General features: G+C 38.0%; 1 protein-coding gene across 2 annotated transcripts in view; it reads right to left on the bottom strand.

Moving 5' to 3' along the window:
- Nucleotides 1-18670, bottom strand: part of COL8A1 (collagen type VIII alpha 1 chain) — a 149365-nt gene that overhangs the window by 102051 nt on the left and 28644 nt on the right. The window contains exons 1-2 of one of the 2 annotated variants that reach the window (XM_042956417.1): nt 10684-10743; nt 4602-4732 (exon numbers count right to left, since the gene is read on the bottom strand). The exons of the other annotated variant lie outside the window; for it this stretch is intronic. The gene's annotated coding sequence lies outside the window, so the exon portion shown is untranslated. Of the gene's footprint in view, nt 1-4601; nt 4733-10683; nt 10744-18670 lie in introns of those variants that run through there. 2 annotated transcript variants of the gene reach the window in all.

Below are 18670 nucleotides of genomic sequence, written 5' to 3'. Positions count from 1 at the left end.
TTTTAATTGCTTAAAAATAATTCATACTTTTCTTTTAATTATAACCATTTTCTCCTCCTAATCTTTTAAGACTAATATGCTTTGTGGAGGCTACCGTCACTAATGTGAAATAACTCATTAGTAACTTTTAATTTTTAAAAAAATGTTTATTTATTTATTTTGAGAGACAGAGTGTGTGTGTATGTACCAGCATGAGAAGGGGAGGGGCAGAGAGAGCGAGTGAGAAAAAAAATTCCAAGCAGGCTCTGCATTCCCAGTGCAAAGCCTGATGCAGGACTTGATCTCACAAACCGTAAGATCATGACCTGAGTTAAAATCAAGAGTCGGATGCCTAACTGACTGAGCCACTCAGGTGCCCCAGTCATTTTTAATTTAGATTACATGTTTAAATGATAATATCTTAGACATATTGGGTTATATAAAATATATTGCTGAAATTAATTTTACCTGTTTCACTTGACTTTTTAAATTTTTTTTAATATAGGTTTATTTTTGAGAGAGAGAGAGAGACAGAGCACGAGCAGGGGAGGGCCAGGGACACAGAATCCGTAGAAGGTTCCAGGCTCTGAGCTGTCAGCACAGAGCCCGATGTGGAGCTCGAACTCATGAACTGTGAGATCATGACTTGAGCCGAAGCCAGACGCTTAACTGACTGAGCCACCCAGGCGCCCCTCACTTGACTTTTTAAATGTGACTGCCAGAAAAATTTAAATGTGACTCAGTATATTTCTACTGAGTTGGCTGCTATAGAATCTTCATATGAAAATCTGTTCATTATTTGGATGGATTGTGGCTTAAGATGTACACCCTTGATAATTATTACTAAAAAAAGAGAAAATATATAATTTGGCTGGAAAGGATGTTAATTATATCCCAACATCTTTTTATAAAAATCCACTGCAGTGTTTACTTCTGCCAGTAGTCAAAAATGTCTTCAAAAAAGGGGGTATGCATTTTGATCTATTCTTTGCTTCCTATCCATATGCTAGATAGTTGTATTATTTGGCTAAATGTTGTAAATTAGCTAATCTTGTCACAATCCTGCTGGTCTATCAAGAACCCTCACAATTTTGTATAAGAGAAAAAGATTAAGAACCCCCCACATTTACAAAGATTTATAGATAGGAAAGAGTTGAAGAATGAGAAAGATAGATTAGATTTATCAAGCATAAAAGAAATGTGAAATGCACTTCTGGTTTGACACATTTGGTTTGACATTTCTCAGGTGATATAAAGGTATGAGGAAGAAAGAGATAAAAAGATCATTTTCAAAGAGTAAACATGGCACCATGCAATTATTTCTTTCCCTTTGTTTTAAATATAGTTCCTGGGACTTTTATTGCAGGCAAAACCCAGAGTAGTCTGGAGGCAAATTAAAGAAAGTATCTGACAGTATTACTGAGGCCAAATACAGTATGCTCAATTATTCAAATAGTTTGTTATTCTTCCTGGCTATGGTCATACTGAGATCTCTTGTTTCTAGGTCATTACTCAATGACAACAGGGAGAAGAAGAGTAGAAACAAAATGGAGAAGATTGCCCCAATGAAGAGACACTTGTCACTGGGGAACATACAAATGCCCATTACAGTAGTCCCTTCCCCCTTGTCCATGGTTTCTCTTCTGGCACTTTGAGTTATCCACCCTCCAGAAGCAAATGATCCCCCTTTTGACATATCATCAGAAATTAGTAGTAGCCTAACACTCTGTCACAATGCCTATGTCATTCACCTCCGTTCATCTCATCGCACGGGCATTTTATCATCTCATGTCCTCACAAGAAGGAGGAAGACAGTACAATAAACTATTTTGAGAGAGAAACCACATTCACATAGCTTTTATTATAGTGTATTGTTATGACTGTTCTATTTTATTATTAGTTATTATTGCTAATCTCTTTCTGTGCCTAATTAATAGATTTGACTTTATCATAGGTGTGTATGTAGAAGAAGAAACATAGTATATATATAGGAATCAGTCCTATCTGTGGTTTCGGGCAGGCACTGAGGGTCTTGGAACATATCCCTCATGGGTAAGGGGGGACCACTGTAAACCCAGTGTTGGATTAGTGAAATTTGTTTAAATGTAAACCATAATATTCTCTTAACCTGTACATCCATCCATTTCTTTGTGGTTATTTGAGATATATTTGATTTTCAAGCCACAGAAGGCTTCCGTTGTCTCAGTCAAGGCTGCTGTTTGCAAAGGGGTTATTGGCTAAAACTGGACTTGTGAGTATCCTCGATCACGGACTTATGTGGTTTCTACAGTTATTTGTAATTGAATTACACACCATCATGGAGGAGTGAGCGTGCGTGTGCGGGAGGAGTGAGTGGGTGTTGAGAGAGGGAGGAAAGGGGAGAGGAAGTGTCTGGCCTGAGTATAGAGGCCTTCCTACTGCCTGGATCAGGAGCGAGACACCCTGTAACTTGATTCTTCTCTAAGTACCTCCAGGAATAACATAATTTCATTAAAAAGCAGTCATTTTTAAACTTGGGGGGAAAAAGCCTTTTTTTTTTCCCAGAGACAAAAAGCATTCCTGTTCATTAGTTGTAAGAGTAACACTTGGCAATTTAAGCCCACCATTTTGGTAACGTTTTTCTGAAACAGTACCGTCAACTACACTGGAAAAGCTAATAATAAAATCTGTGTTCTGCTACTAATTGGCTGGGTGGCTTCAGGAAACCTGCTTTACTTCTTTGGGCCTCCGTTTCCTTATCTGTCAAAGGAAAGGTTGGATTACCAGAGCTTTTAAAAAATTAATCCCTACTGCTAATTCTGCCCTTAGGTTCCCTGTCCACAAGGGTGGTTGGGTGGCCGTAAGGGAATGTAGGGAGGTGGTTTGAAGTACTCGGAACAAACTTAGAAAACCAGTGCATTAGTTCGTCTGCGCATCTTGTTAAAATGCAGATTCTGACTCAGTAGGTCTGGGGTGAGGCCCAAGTTTCTACACTTCCAATAAGATCCCAGGTAATACCGATGCTACTGGTCCATGTGCCACACTTTCGGTAGTGAGGAGCTAGGTGATTTTCTCCCCGCCCCCCCCCCCCCCAGCCTTCTCATTCAACAGATGAAAGTGGGTCCTACACAGGCAAAGTGATTTTCCCAAACTTAGACAATAATCGAGTGGTTCACCCCATATAAGAATTTCTGGTATTATCACTAGCAGTTTGATGACAATGTCACTTTCTACGTCTCTTCTATCCTTTCCAATGCTAAAACTTTGGGTGATAATACTTTGTGGCTTCACATTTCTCTGGAGTCACTCTGGACTCAGTATTTTGGCCATACTATCTCATTCACTCTCACAGTTTTATGTCAAATCATATGCAGTAGTTGCTAGAAAAACTAAATTTGGCAGATAAACTAATTTTCAATTCATTGCCTTAATCTCGGATAGAACGAGCCTTGGAGGTTTATGTTCTGTGCATGGAGAGAAAGTAAGAGTCCACTAAGGACAATGCCTGTTTTCTGATTCCATGAATTTTGACAGCTGTCTGTTAATGCACTTCAGGAGATCAGCTCTAGCAAAGGTTTTTAGACTATCGGGGCCACTTAAGATTAGCCATCAGTTAATACCACTAGATCTTTTGCATTCTGTGTGTTATTGCCTTTAAGGAGCTAATGACAATAATCTGGTTGCTTTCTGTTAGATGAATACTCCTCTCCTGAGGTTGATTTTTTTCCACCCAGGGCGCACATCGCTAGGTATGGACACATTTTTGGTTGTCACAACTGTGGGGGCAGTGCTATTGGCATCTAGTGGGAAAAGGCCATGGGTGTTTCTAAAATTCCCACACTGTACAGGACAGCACCCCACAATAAAGAAATATCTGGCCCTAAATGTCAACAGTGCCAAGGGTGAGAAACCTTATGCCAGACTGATGTGGGCAGGAAGAATTGGACATAATGATTGCAGAACTCCATCACAGGCTCTTTGGATGTATTTGACCAAATTCTTTATGCTCCCAATGCATTATTTTCCTTCAGAGAAAAAGTAATGATAACACAATAAACCGTCTGTGGTATGCTGGATACTGGACCCCCAAAATGTCCATGACTTAATCCCTGGGGCCTGTGAATATATTACTTCACATAGCAAAGAGGATTGTGCAGATGTGATTAAGTTAAGGATCTTGAGATGGGAAGATTATCTTGAATCGTCTGGATGGGCCCAATTAATTACAAGCATTCTTATAAGAGGGAGGCGGGAAGGTCAGATTTCAGATTTTTAGTGTATGAGAACACAATATGCAGTTAAACCTATAGTTATTTGGAACATTTTTCTCTAAGGGCATGGGAGGCACTTTGGGGTTTTGCATGAACATCAATGAGCATACTGTTGAAGACGCCGGTGGGCCTAGCGGCTGGTTGAGAGACTCAAGCTAACTTTCTCTGTGCCACTTTCACAGGCAGTTTTTGGGCAAAAGAATTAATCAGGTATGTCGGAAAATGCAGAACATTGTGGCAGCGGCTGTACAGTTATTCATGAAATCTCCAAAATGACAAACCTTTGCTGTGCTCTCACTTAAAACGATTTCATTGATTTTTACAACAACCATATTAAGTTACTTGTTAAGATGATTATTATAAGTTTCTTACCGAAGCCTCACTGTAGTGCTGCTTTTCAATTTGAATCCCGAATAATGATGGTATCAGGTTTTTTCTGGTCCATATCAAGTATGTCTGTAAGCAATTAGATGGCATCCAGAGTGCAGCATGGAGTCTTACAACTGTAACACACAGTATATGTATTCATTGGTGTGCCAGCATGCACGGCAGCAGCCTCCTGCCCAGTCACAGCTCCCCACACCCCTCAGCTCATGGAGTGCAACTGCCTCATCTACCTCTCCCCATTTGTGAAATGTCACAGTTTAGAATCATATAGTCCACACTACTACTACTACTACTACTACACACACACACACACACACACACAGGAGCAGATGAGCATAACTAACATTTGCATAGTGCCTAATAGCCCACCAAGGGCTCTTCACCTCCATTCTACAACCCTTAGCACATTGTTGTTACCCATATTTCACAGATCAGGAAATGGGACTAAAAGAACCCCAGTGATATGTCTAATGTCAAAAAGGCAGTGGAGGCAGGCGGGCCTTGAATTTTCTTTCTCTGACTTAGCCATCACGGGTCCACCTGCTGTTAGGTGGCCCCACTGCATGTGGACTTTGAGACACGTGACAGGTGTAGAGCTCAGCCACAGTCATCGTGGTGATCACACTGAGAACTTAGAGCAGGGGAGTTTTACCATGTGGCCCTGTCAGCTGCCCTCTAATGTTCTCCTGCTTTTAAGACTTTCTGTCTCTGCCTCTGGACCTTGGGAGATCTCCTCTTGGAGATCTTCACAGTTCTTAGTCTTGGGAAAGTAAGTTATTTCTCTGGCTTCTGGCTTTAGTATACAGCCCTCTCCCCAGGGTCCTCTGGTTCTTACTTTGTGGACCCTTTTATGAACTTACACTCTCTGAAATCTATTAAATAAACCAATATGAAGTGAAATAAGTGATTAGCTACTTAATTGTTCTCTTGCTTCATTTTCATATATTGTAAAAAGGTTTATACTAAATGCTAAATATGTATCACTAAAATTATATGGTATTGTGGTAAATTCTACAAAAAGCTCAATGCAGGTCTTTGGTAAAAAAAACGTAACCCTTCATTCTACTATTGTTTTAAAGATGCAACATGTTCTTTAAATTCATTTTGCCTTTTCTGGGAATTTGTAGGATCAATTTAGGGCTACATGGTTAGTTCCAATAAAGCGAGATTGTGAAGTTTTTAAAAGTAGCTACCTTTTGGAGATTTCCGTTCCAGCATTTGATAAAGAAGGATATTAGGGTGTTCATTAGAGGCAAAATTCTTTTATGTAATATTGAAAACAAAAAAGACAAAATAAAAACAACTTGTTTCGTTGTAAAGGTTGCTAAGTCCCCAGTTGAGTACCTCACGTGGGTAAGGTAGACTGACTATTAGAGCCATATTTTTTTTAATCACAGAAAACTGCCATGGTAGATGAATTAGCATTCTTACTAAGAACCTATTCAATTTGTTACCATACTGCCGACTTAAATAAGCAAAATCAACATGACGTGGCCATAGGTTTTTCATATCCAGAGGTAAATTCTCCATGTTTGAATTGAAAGTAAAATCTTTTATTCCAGGTGGGAAGCCATCAGAAGAATTAGAAATAGAAAACCAATGTAGGGGAATTTTTAAGAAGACTCAAATTCTACAACACAGAGGAAAGGGGAGAAAAATGTAATATTGGCATAAGGTGTGGTGTAGAACATGTAGGGAAGGGTTAGCTTCATATCCTTTCTTCACACTGATACGTTTGTATTTGGCAAAGCTTTAAGTTCATGAGGAAACTGAGAAAGAAAGATTAGCAAGGATGGAAATAACGGCAGAGTAACTTTTATTAGAGTGTGATTAAATTAATATTACTTCATGGCTATGCTCTATGTGTAAAATAAAATCCAAAATAAAAGACTGAAAGGTGTGGCATTTGGAAGATATTCATGTTTTGAACACACCAGGAATATGCAAATTCTTATTCTTTCCTCTCAGCACTTTGGATGGTAGTATGACTGTGTTAAACAGTATCCCTTTCCATCAGCTTTTGATGCCATTCTCTGCATTATTCACATTTGTCTTCTCACTGCCTGAGCTTTCACTTTAGTTGATTGACATTTTCCCTTAGAGTCTTTGTTATATTAAAAATAAATTTACTTTTTTCCTCAGAGTGAGGCATTAAACTGGTACATGCACATTTTATTTTAGACGATGGTAAAACTTGCAAATTGCTCGGAAATATTTTTTTCATGAAGAGCATAATTCAGTTGCACGTGTTACTGGAGAAAGTGGGGAGTGAAGTGTTGCCTTTTATTCTCCCCTTCCAGCTGTAGTTACACCAACAAATAGGATGATGATCCAGTCCAAGAATATTTCCATTTCTTTTAAGAGTGAGACCTTGAGGTCACTTGAATTCTTGTACTGCCTCCCCTTCCCAGAGCCTTTTAAAATTTTGGCAGCTTTTTGCAATTAGGTAATGGAAGCACAATTCCCGTTCAGAAAATTATTCTGCAAGGTGCCAAACTCAGACATTATAAAGCAAACATACAACTCTACCTTAAGAAATGATTCTATCATAAAATAATACTGACAATTTGCAAATAGCAACAGGAAATGGGTTCTTGAGGTTTGACAATTCTCCATTTCAGTAGGAAAAAGATGGGCAACTGGTTTGAACCAAATGACAAACTCTTATTAAAGAATAGCAACTTCTCATGAAATAAGGCTTTGTGTCTCCTGGTTGCAGCATTTAGGCTCAAATGCTTGTAAATAATCCAGCAATCTTCTGACCCTCTTACTTTAGGAAGGGAAGCCGAGAGATACATTGGATCTGAACCCTGACTCTACTTAGTAGTTGGACGGCATTGGGCAGTTTGTACAACCTCTCTGAAGCCCCATTTCTCCAGATAGAAAATGAGAATAATGACCCCTGTTTTCTAGGATTGTTTTTAGGGTTATAGACAATAGATGTAAAATGTCTAGTATAGTTCCAGACACCACGGAGGCTCTCGATACCCAGTGATCCAACTCGAGAAGAGAGTTCTTATAAATTCACACTCTGCATGTGGTCCCTGTGGTGTGGCTGGCTTGCACCATCTGCTACTGAAAGGCCTGCGTGAATGCAGGAGCACCGTAGGATTTCAGATCTGATGTCACTGAGGTGCAGTCCCAGGACCCCAACCTAGTTGACTTTCCTGAAGAGTTTACTTCATCAATTCACTTAAAAAAAATTAGCTCATTTCAGATTAAGCCCCCAAACCTGCTTTCATGAAACGTTTGAGTTTTCAGCCTGTTTTCGTATGATAGAGACCACGTTACAGTCTCTCCTCGCCCACATACACAGTACTTTTGCTTGGCTGAGGGCATTCACTGATGTGAAAATAATCTTTGCAACATGACAATATTGGGTTAAATATTTCGGTTCTTTTAATGTGAGCCTGTTTGAGGCCCAGTCGGAGTCACTGGAAAGAATCATTCGATTGGAAGGATTCCCGAGGGTTCATTTGGAATTACTGAGTCACTGAAGCTCAGGCTGGAAGAAATCATGTAGTCCTATCCACCTGCTTCCTGGCAGGACCACCCACTCCTTTCACAAACTAGAATTTATCCTGTCCCCCCAAGTGCTGCTGCTGAGAAGGAACTTCTGGAAGTTTCAAACACTCATGAAAGATACGTACATATTGTTCCTAATTACAGCTCTTCCTACATCAAAATAAAGCAAAAACTGAATGGTCTACTTGTCTTAGTACACGAAGTAAGTTTCAATTTGTATTTTATCTCTTGTGATTTTATTCTAATTTTTCCAACCAGGAAGCTCTATCTATCTATCTACCTATCTATCCACCTACCCATCCACCCACATACCTAACCTACCTACCTATTCATTCATTCAACAAATTATGAGTGTCCACGATGCACCAGGCCTAGGGCTTGGTATGATTTTGGCAAATACAGAAAGGAGAAAAGGATACACATTGTCTTCTAATCCAGAGTCTCATGGGGGGAAAGATATGTAAAAGAATAACTTAAATATGATAAACATTATAATAGAGGTATGAAAAAATTCTCTGAGAGTACAAAGGAGAAAGGAAGTAACAAACTTGCTGGTGCTTTTCTCTCTGGATTTTTTCTGGAAAAAGCATCTTTCATTCAGAAGATAACAATTCTTTATTCTCCTTTATGTACTTAGAAGCATATATCACAACCCTTAAAGTCAGAAAGTTCTTCCTTCTGTAACACAAGTCCCTTGTGCAGGAGGGAAAGTGGGAAGGGAACTCACACTGGCTGAGTGGTAAGCACAGAAATGTTGTGAGATAGGTATTATTTTTCTCATCTTCCAGATTTTATTCACCATTGAATTTCTGATGTAAGGAGGTACTCAGTGAATAGTGCTGAATGGGTGAAAGAGGAAACTGAACATCAGAGAGGTTAAGTGACATATCTGAGGTCACAAAGCTAGTAAATTCTCATATATTCTGTGGTCTTTACACAACTCTAAGCCACTAAAGCCTTTTCCAATGCTTTCGGAATTGGTGGAGATGAACATCAGATTATATTTCTTTGTATAAAAGGTCCTCCTACACTTGGTCAAATCCAGTAGCTTCCTTGTGTTATTCCCTATAAAACTGCAATTAATTAGTCGACAGTCAATCCATTGCAGAGAGGCCTTAGAGCCTAATGATGAAGAGAACTGGCTCTGGGTTCAAATCCAAGCTCCTCTGCTTGCTAGCTACCAAAGCAAAAATGAAAACAAAAACAAACCCTGTAGTCTTCTCATCAATAAAGTGACAATAACAATAACACTTCTCTCATGGGGCTGTTCTGCTGATAAAAATAGGTAGCACATGCAATGTCCTTAGTGTAGAGTCTGAATATAGAAGCCCTGAACACACATGGGCTAATATTCGATTGTAGCTGTCCCAAGTCTCAAGATATCCTTGAGGGTGGCGAAACTCTCCCTCAGTGACTTGTTTCAGAGACCTAACCAGGAAATTCTTTGGGTCTAACTCAAAGTGCCGCCTTCTGCTATAATTGAAAGCAGTTTCCTCAGGTTCTAGTCTCTGAGGAAATATGGAGCAGCTGGTCCTTCATATTCTTGATGGCTTTTACTAAGCCAGCCACACTTCAGAGTTTTTGTTTCTGAACTAAATGTACTCCCAAGTCAGAAACTCTTTCTACATAAACCTTTTTTTCCCTCCCTCTAATCTTCCAGTCTCCATTGGACCCTTAAGGAACATGGCCGTTGGGTGTGAAAGTTTTGCAGATGGAAAATGCAGAGATTTTTCTTAGAAAATGGAGTCTACAATTGCTGACCTAGTGTTACTGGAAAATCTCAGCCAGGGGTAGGCGAAGTAACAGTTGCTAATGAAGTAACTCAGAGATGGAAACTTCTCTGAATATTAAAAATACACTCAATCCATATTTATGTATCTTTTGGCCACAGTAATTCATCTTGTAAATGTGTTGGCCTATTTTTCTCATTATCCCAAATAGAGACTGTGACTTGGTCACTGCCATGCCAGAAACAGATTGAACCTTTTCTGCAAGCAGAAACCAATTTGCAAAAAGAATAGAAGAATTCTGGAAAGACTTACGAAGACAATTTATCTCCTCTTTCTCATTTGACGGACAGTCAAGCAAAGCTTAGAGAGGTTAAGTAACTTCCTCCAGATCATACACCAAGTTCGCGACAGTGAAATATTCTGACTTCCCTTAAGGATATTTATTTGATATCAAGAACTGCTTTTCATGTTGTTGATTTGAATAAATTAATAGGCTATTATTGACATATGAAATGAAATTGCCTAACAACAGAATGAAACTATGTTATAAAAAGACAAGGGGAGACTTTCCATAAAATATTGAACAGATGTAATATCCCCATTTTCTGGGGACTAGAAAGAGCAGATAGTTATAAAATCCTGCAGAGAGAACATAGGCAGGAAGGTTGCTCGCTCCTTCTCCTTTTCTTTGCTATTATAAAATGTCACTTCCCATGTGTCCAGCTTCCATCTGGATTGAACATGGAAAAGGGCAGTCAGTAGTAATATTATTTAATATTCTTAAACTGATTTCCCTTGGCTTTTACAATTACCTAATGACTGTTTTCAAGCACGTCTTGAACTTAGAAGATTGCAACCTTGGCTCAGAAAAGAGCAGTCTTATTCCTCAGGCTATTTTCTTAAGCTCTGAAAGCTTTAGTGAAATAATGCATTATTATGTCACATATGGTGCTCATCTCAGAATACTGCTGTAAGCTGCTGAGTTCTATATCTGTAGTATGTATCCATATGCTGGTAGAGTGAGTATGTATGTGTGTCAACATTTATATGGAGAATGATCTTCTGTGCTTTTCATCTCTCAATATTTGGGACATTTTTATTTGTAGTGGGAGAAAGAAAATCCAAACATGTCTTTCAGTATAGGAGAATCAAACATGAATCCTGAGGAGTAGGTTTATGAATAAATTATTTTGTATTTCCTAATGTGAAAAATACCATCCAATAAATTTTTGTTGGTATACTGTTATTTTTCTAAATGACCTTTCAACAACATTATACGTACTAGTAACTATTTTGATGGAGAATTTGAATAATTCTGCCACAGATTTTGTTTTTTTAATCACACATGGGGAGGAGTGAAGTTTGGAATGGCAATATAATTACCAAAAACACCCCACAACAACAATAGAAAAACAATGATCTAGTTTACTATTTGGGAGAACTTCTGGATGCCCAAAGTATTTACTTTCCTGGTTTCAAATTTTATCTTCTAGATGAGCATAGTCCTATCAACATATCCTCTAGTGCAAAGGTGTAAAATGCTTTAGCTTCCATATTCACTATTGTCTCCCTTTTCCATGGAATGAATAAGTCATGGGAATAAAAGGTGCAGCACAGGGAATATAGTCAATGATATTGTAATAGCTTTACATGGTGACAGATGATGGCTACACTTGTGGTGAGCATAGCATAATGTATAGAGATCTTGAATCTCTATGTTGTGTATCTGAAACTAATGTATCATTGTGCATCAACTATACTCAAACAACAACAACAACAACAACAACAGCAACAACAACACCATTAAGAAGCTACTTTTCAGGAAAAAAGCCTCCTCAAGGCCAATGAGGAAAATTTCATCCCAGCCGCTTATATTCCATGGTGTTATTGAGTCCAAGTTAGCAAGGCCAAACAATGATTGAGAAACAAACCAGCACTTGTTTGAGAATTATCACTGGCCAGTGACTCAGTCCCCAACATTTCAGACTGGTTGTTTTGGGAATTGTATGGCCTCAAGCACTGAAAGGCAAACTTGTTCACCCACATGTTGAGGGGCCAGAAAGCAAGGAAGATGGTAATTTGTTCCTCTGTATAAATATGTTCCACCCACTCCTAGCCACAAGTGGGAGTGAAGGATGGGGCTTTTGGCTTAAAGGGTGGAGTCACATTTGTCCCCCTCATTTCCTTTTAGGGATGTTGGGGAGACCAGTGAGATCATGTCTATGAAGTGGATTGATTGGAATGTGCTCATGTGGTCCAATGTAAATTATGCCAGCAAGATTTTTTTTTTAATTTCCCCTTTCTTTTCTCACAAGTCACAAACCATTGGCAACCTGTGCAGATTGTCCCGTGTCCTTAGGTTCAAATCTCTCTGCCAACACACTCGTGGTAATTCATTTATGGTCTGTGTGTAAATAGCCAAACCCTAGCTCTTTGTCTTTCAGAACCTTCCCATAGACAGCTGGAGCTGTTCTGAGTGCGGAACTGTATGGAAAAGTACAGAGGGGCCCAGTGTCTAGCATCTCCATCCTAAAGTCACATAATATTTGGGTACTCTACAGCTTGCCTGGGATGGTATTCAGAAGTTCTCTATTAGCTCAACATAGTACTGGAAGTCTTAGCCTCAGTAATCAGACAACAAAAAGAAATAAAAAGCATCCAAATTGGCAAGAAAGAAGTCAAACTTCTGCTCTTCACAGATCACACGATACTCTACACGGAAAACCTGAAAGACTCCACCAAAAAACTGCTAGAACTGATACCTGAATTCAGCAAACTCGCAGGATATAAAATCAATGTATAGAAATCAGTTGTATTTCTATACACCAATAATGAAACAGCAGACAGAGAAAGCAAGGAATTGATCCTATTTACAATTGCACCAACACCATAAAATACCTAGGAATAAACCTAACCAAAGAGGTATAAGATCTGTATGCTGAAAACTATAAAAAGCTTATGAAAGAAATTGAAAAAGACACAAAGAAATGGAAAAACATTCCAAGCTCATGGATTGGAAGAACAAACATTGTTAAAATGTCTGTACTACCCAAAGCAATCTACACATTCAATGCAATTCCTATGAAAATAACACTAACATTCCTCACAGAGATAGAAAAAAATTTAAATTTGTATGGCACCAGAAAAGACCTTGAATAGCCAAAGTAATAGATCAGTGACATGGACCACTTTCTTACACCATACACAAAAATACACTCAAAATGGATGAAAGATCTAAATGTAAGACAGGAAACCATCAAAATCCTAGAGGAGAAAACAGGCAACAACCTCTTAGACCTCCACTGCAGCAACTTCTTACTAGACATGTCTCCAGAGGCAAGGGAAACACAAGCAAAAATGAACCATTCGGACCTCATCAAAATAAAAAGCTTCTGCACAGTGAAGGAAACAATCAGCAAAACTAAAAGGCAACCCATGGAGAGGGAGAAGATATTTGCAAATGACATATCAGATAAAGCGTTAGTATCCAAAATCTGTAAAGAACTTGTCAAACTCAACATCCAAAAAAACAAATAATCCAGTGGAGAAATAAATGGGCAGAAGACATGAACAGACACTTTTCCAAAGAAGACATCCAGATGGCTAACAGACACATGAAAAGATGCTCAATATCACTCATCATCATCAGGGAAATACAAATCAAAACCACAATGAGATACCACCTCGCACCTGTCAGAATGGCTAAAATTAACAACTCAGCCAACAACAGATGTTGGCGAGCATGTGCAGAAAGGGGAATCCTTTTGCACTGTTGGTGCACAATGCGAAATGGTGCAGCCACTCTGGAAAACAGTATGGAGGTTCCTCAAAAAATTAAAAATAGTCCTACCCTATGAACAAGCAATTGCACTACTAGGTATTTATTAGTTCAAAATTGCTTTTAGACACCTTGTATACTTTCATGAGATATACTATAAGATGTCCTATATGAAGAAGCTATCTGAGTAAATGGAGGATTATACTTCTAAGTGATCCACAGTGACCTGTGACTGTCATGTATTAATTCAGTCCTTTTTGGTACTCTCCCTGTAAGACATGAAGCCAATTTAAAACCAGTGGCTTCCATGAAAAGTTTCCTGAAGCACATTTCTATTTTCTGCTGTCATTAGGGAATGCTGGTGAATTTCTAAATAATTGTGATATCTTGTTTTTAAGAAATATAGCAGATAACAAAATGGAGGAGAAGGAGGAAAGATTTGGGTATGGGTTTTAGAAAATAATTATTAAAAATTGGTTATGTTTACATGAATTTTGGATTTTGAAGCACAATCCGATCACATTATTGTTACTCTTAGAATAGTCATTTCTTGATGCTTACTCCTTAAATTCCTTTGCACATAGCTGCTAAACTGATGTTTCCAATGCTATTGTAATGGTATCTTTTAAAAGGTTTTATTTTCTATTTGTTTCATGTTTATAGTATACAGAAGCGAATTGCTTTTTGAATATGAGACCTTGCATCCAATGGGTTTGATAAATGCACCTCTTCATTCCAATAATAACTAATGAAAATAGTATCTTTTTACTTGGCAATTATTATACCTTTTAGTCCTATTTCTTGATGTATTGTACTGACTAGGACCCCTAATATAATTTATTTATTTATTTTTAAATGTTTTCTTTATTTTTGAGAGAGAGAGAACAAGCTGGGGAGGGGCAGAGAGAGAGAGGGACAGAAGACCTGAAGCAGGCTCTGTGCTGACAGCAGTGAGCCCCAGGCGGGGCTCAAACTCACATACAGTGAGATCATGACCTGAGCTGAAGTTGGAGGCTCTACTGACTGAGCCACCCAGGCGTCCCTCCAATATAATTTGAACAAAAGATGGTGAGAGTAGGCATTCTTGTTTTGTCCCAAAAGCCACAAGTAAGGTTAATATTTGTAGAACTTTTTGCTAAGTATGCTCTCAGCTTAAGATAGTTTGCTGGGCACTTTTATCATCAATGGGTGTTGAATTTTACCAAATGCTTTTTTCTAAATTTATTGAATTTATTATGTAGCTTTCTTCTTTTTAATGGTAATGTGGTAAATTACATTGATTGGTTTCTGAATCATAAACCACCTTGTTTTTCTGAAATAAAGCCAATTAGGTCAGGCTAATATTGTTTATAATTTCTGTACCTATGTGTCTGCTATTTTTCTTTTTTGTAACATCCCTTTCAAGTTTTGGCATCAAGATTATGCTGGGCTGATAAATAATACAGAAGTGTCTCTTATTCTTTTTTCCTATCCCTGGAAGTGTTTGTTTTATATTGGAGTTATTTATTCTTTAAGTTCTGTAGGTGAACTACCTGGATGTAGTTTTCTTTGTGGAAAGGTTATAAAAATAGGTCCAATTTCTTTAATGATATTGACCCGTTCAGTTTTCCTGTCTTTTTCTGTGTCCGTTTGGCAACACTTTCATATAAGTTGTCATATTTACTGGCATAAAGTGTTTTGTAATATCTTCTAATGATCTTTTTAATGTCAGCTGATAGTTTACAATGCTATTATTCTTACAACCAGTAGTAACGCCAAAAATGATTCTTCATTCTTTGAAGCTTGCCAAGCCATTTCATATTGATTATCACATTTATTTATGTCATTAGATGAGACGAAATAACACTGATGTGAATCACACATTCTTTTTATCTCTGTGATTTCAAATATTTCCACTAATGGAAGTATTTCTTTAGCCACAGGGGGAGTCAAAAACTAGTTATGTTTGTGTTTGGAGGCTTGGGTGAACTGAGGTACACCACCAATATCTCATTAATGTTTAAAATATTACCTTCCAGCTGCCTTTTGTTCTTGAGATTATTCCAAGGGTGAGTTGTTAAATGTATGAACACCCTGGATGAAGAATGTGATGTTCAGTGAAGATGATAGGCAATGTTATTAACTAAAATACTTCTGGTGTCAGATATTTCAACATCAAACAGCATAACTTAGTAATTCTGTCACAGAATTCAGCATCTTTAGCTTTATTAGTAACCCATGGGTAACTTGGGCAAATAACCTAACTACCTTATGGTACTTTTTCCCAGTATTTGATGGGGAGTTAATATAATTTTCCCTTTGTGCATCTCTGGTGCTCATGGCAAATAATGGAATATTGTATGTAGTACCTTCTGTTCTTGGGGTCATCCAGAAAGAAGGTCCTAATCCATGAAATTGTTAGAGGCACTCTTGATTTTTTTTCCCCCACTCTGGGTTAAAAACAAAGCAGGAAAGATCATTATAGAAAGAGATTTCAGGGGGAGCTTCAGAACCTCAGTGTACCATAGTTCTGGCTCTTTCTGCTACATCTGCAAGGCATTCAGTCCAGCCCTCTCGTGAAGTGTCATGGGGCTATCTGAGAAACTGATAGTGGAAAGTACATATTCCCCCAGACTACAGAGGGAATGATAAGTAGAAAGAACAACCAAACAAGAGGACATTCCTCTAATTACTACTAGACTGCCCTAAGAAGACAGTGAATTTTGAGCTTGAGAGGACTTGCAGAGGTCACTGAATCTTGTGCCCTAGTATTCCCCTAAAGAAAACTGAGTGCCCAAATTTAAGCAACACCTTTAGTTGAGAAACTAATGTTATTGGTATGCCATTCTTTAAGGAAAATCAGATTCCAAAATTCTAGACATGAAAACAGATAAACTAGGGTCATTATTACTTTACAAAGGGATTTCATTATTCAGTCCTCCAGTATTTATTAAGCAGCACATTCTTAATGCATTTAAGAATTGATTTAACTTACATTTTATTTTCATGCAGTTTTAGCAACACATTTTTTAAGGAAAGCAAGGTGTGCCGATATTCTTTCTGTGATTGGCTATTGAGAGCTCATTCATATACTTGGGTGTTTACCAGGGCACACATGACTGGGACAATTTATGGCATTTTCCCTGATGGTGAGGTATGTGAATGTTGTTGCTTTTATTGAACAAAATGTGGAGCCTGAGCTGTACAGAGAGGGTGGGCCATGAGCTGAAGCTTTCATGTCTGAGGCAGTGGCAGGATATTGCTTTCCTTCTTGTCAGCCACACCTTCCAGACTTTTCTTTTTAAATGGATACAATACATTTTATCACAAAGGTATATTAAAAATAGAACAGAGTTGGGTGGAGTAGCAATACCACAGTCCAAAACCTTCACCTCGGAGTTGCCAGGGTGGAGTGAGCAAGGCACTCCTTGCCAAACATGTTTATCTTGGCCCACAGGACCAGCAGGGGTGGGGGTGAGGGCCCTCTCGGGCCACAGAGCTGAAGGGTTCTTCTGTTGCCTCAACTCCCTCCATTCCCAAGAGATTTCCTGTAAACAGTCCCAACAAAGGGTTTTGATTGAAAAAAATAAGGCTTATTTGGATTCATTACTTTTAGGATGTCCATTCATGAAAAACGCAAGAGATCATGAAAACTGATAGCACAAGATTATTTCTATATGCTTCAAGATATTGTGCCCTGAGATTTTTCCATAAAACCATGAAATCATTAGGCTAGGTTATGGCTAGGAACACTTTGTTAGAGATGCCTGTGTAAAATTCTCATGGAAAATTTAAATATAATAATAATAACATATATTAAGGGCTCTTCTAAGTGCTTTATATGTATTAATTCATTCAGTCTTTATGACAGCCCTGTGTGGTAGGCACCATTGTCAGCAGCAGCATCCCTATTGTTCAGATGTAGAAACTGAGGTACATCGAGGGTAAAAAACTTGCCGGTGGTAACATGATTCATAGTAAGTGGTGAAGTCTGATTTGAAACTTAGGCAGTCTGACTCCAGAACTGGGAATCTTAGCATATATGTTCTGCTACTTCTTTAAAAATGGCATATAAAATGAGGTTTGAAAAAATACCCCCAAATCAACAACTACCTCAAAATCAGAGTGAAACAAAGGTGGGAAAATAAAATAATAATAAAAAAACAGGAAAAAAAATTTCTTTCCAAATATTGTTCGTCAAGATTTACTTTCACATATTTATGTTAAGAACTAATAATAGGGAAATTGATCAATATAATGAATGAAAAACATGTTAGTCACACCAAAGGCAAGAACTGTTTTAATATATAAGGATCTATCAAATGATTTAGACAAATTCGTGGGTGGTAGTTTCACAATGGCTTTTGAAAGGAAGAAAGATGTCCCTAATATCTGAGTCTGAAAACTCACTCAGATTCCTTTTTAGTAGAAAATGTAAAGATTTTAACTCTTAATCAAGGAGGGCAACCAAGCCCTTCTCTCTCATACTTGTCTGCCAAAGTGATACTAAACTATGTGTTGCCCATTTACTAATTACATGTAGTAATGTAGACTTATGATTATATACCATTTTTCACAACAAAGTGTTTCTTAAATGTTAAAAAATTTCACAAACAATGGAAGAGTCAAGAGAAAGTTTGATATTTCAAAGAAGTAAGTCTATGTCTTACTCACAAAGCATTACTTCAATAAGGCATTGAACAAAATCCTATAAAAATCCCCAGATTTACTTTTTCAGCTGTAATATTGATTTCTGGAAAGGTTGGTTGGATAAGTAGAAGTAAGAAATGTATCTTCTAACTTGAAATTCATAGTAATGCCAGCTATAAAATAGATTTAAAAATATTAGCTACGTAGATGAGTTCAAACGCCAGAAAGGGAAATCTCTGAGTAGCAGGAAATGGAGAGAACTTAAGTCATTGTAATGAGCAGTGGTTGATGCCAAGCAGGTTAAAGGTAGTAGAATGGATATAGGCCTTAGAAGCTAATATCTAAAGCTCTTTGTGCAATGGATAAATATATCCGGAATAGTTTGTCCAATT

Source organism: Panthera tigris, chromosome C2 (genome assembly GCF_018350195.1).
Source record: "Panthera tigris isolate Pti1 chromosome C2, P.tigris_Pti1_mat1.1, whole genome shotgun sequence".
Taxonomy (NCBI): Eukaryota; Metazoa; Chordata; class Mammalia; order Carnivora; family Felidae; genus Panthera; species Panthera tigris.
The sequence above is the reverse complement of the archived record's forward strand: the minus strand, read 5'-3'. Positions and strand labels throughout refer to the sequence as shown.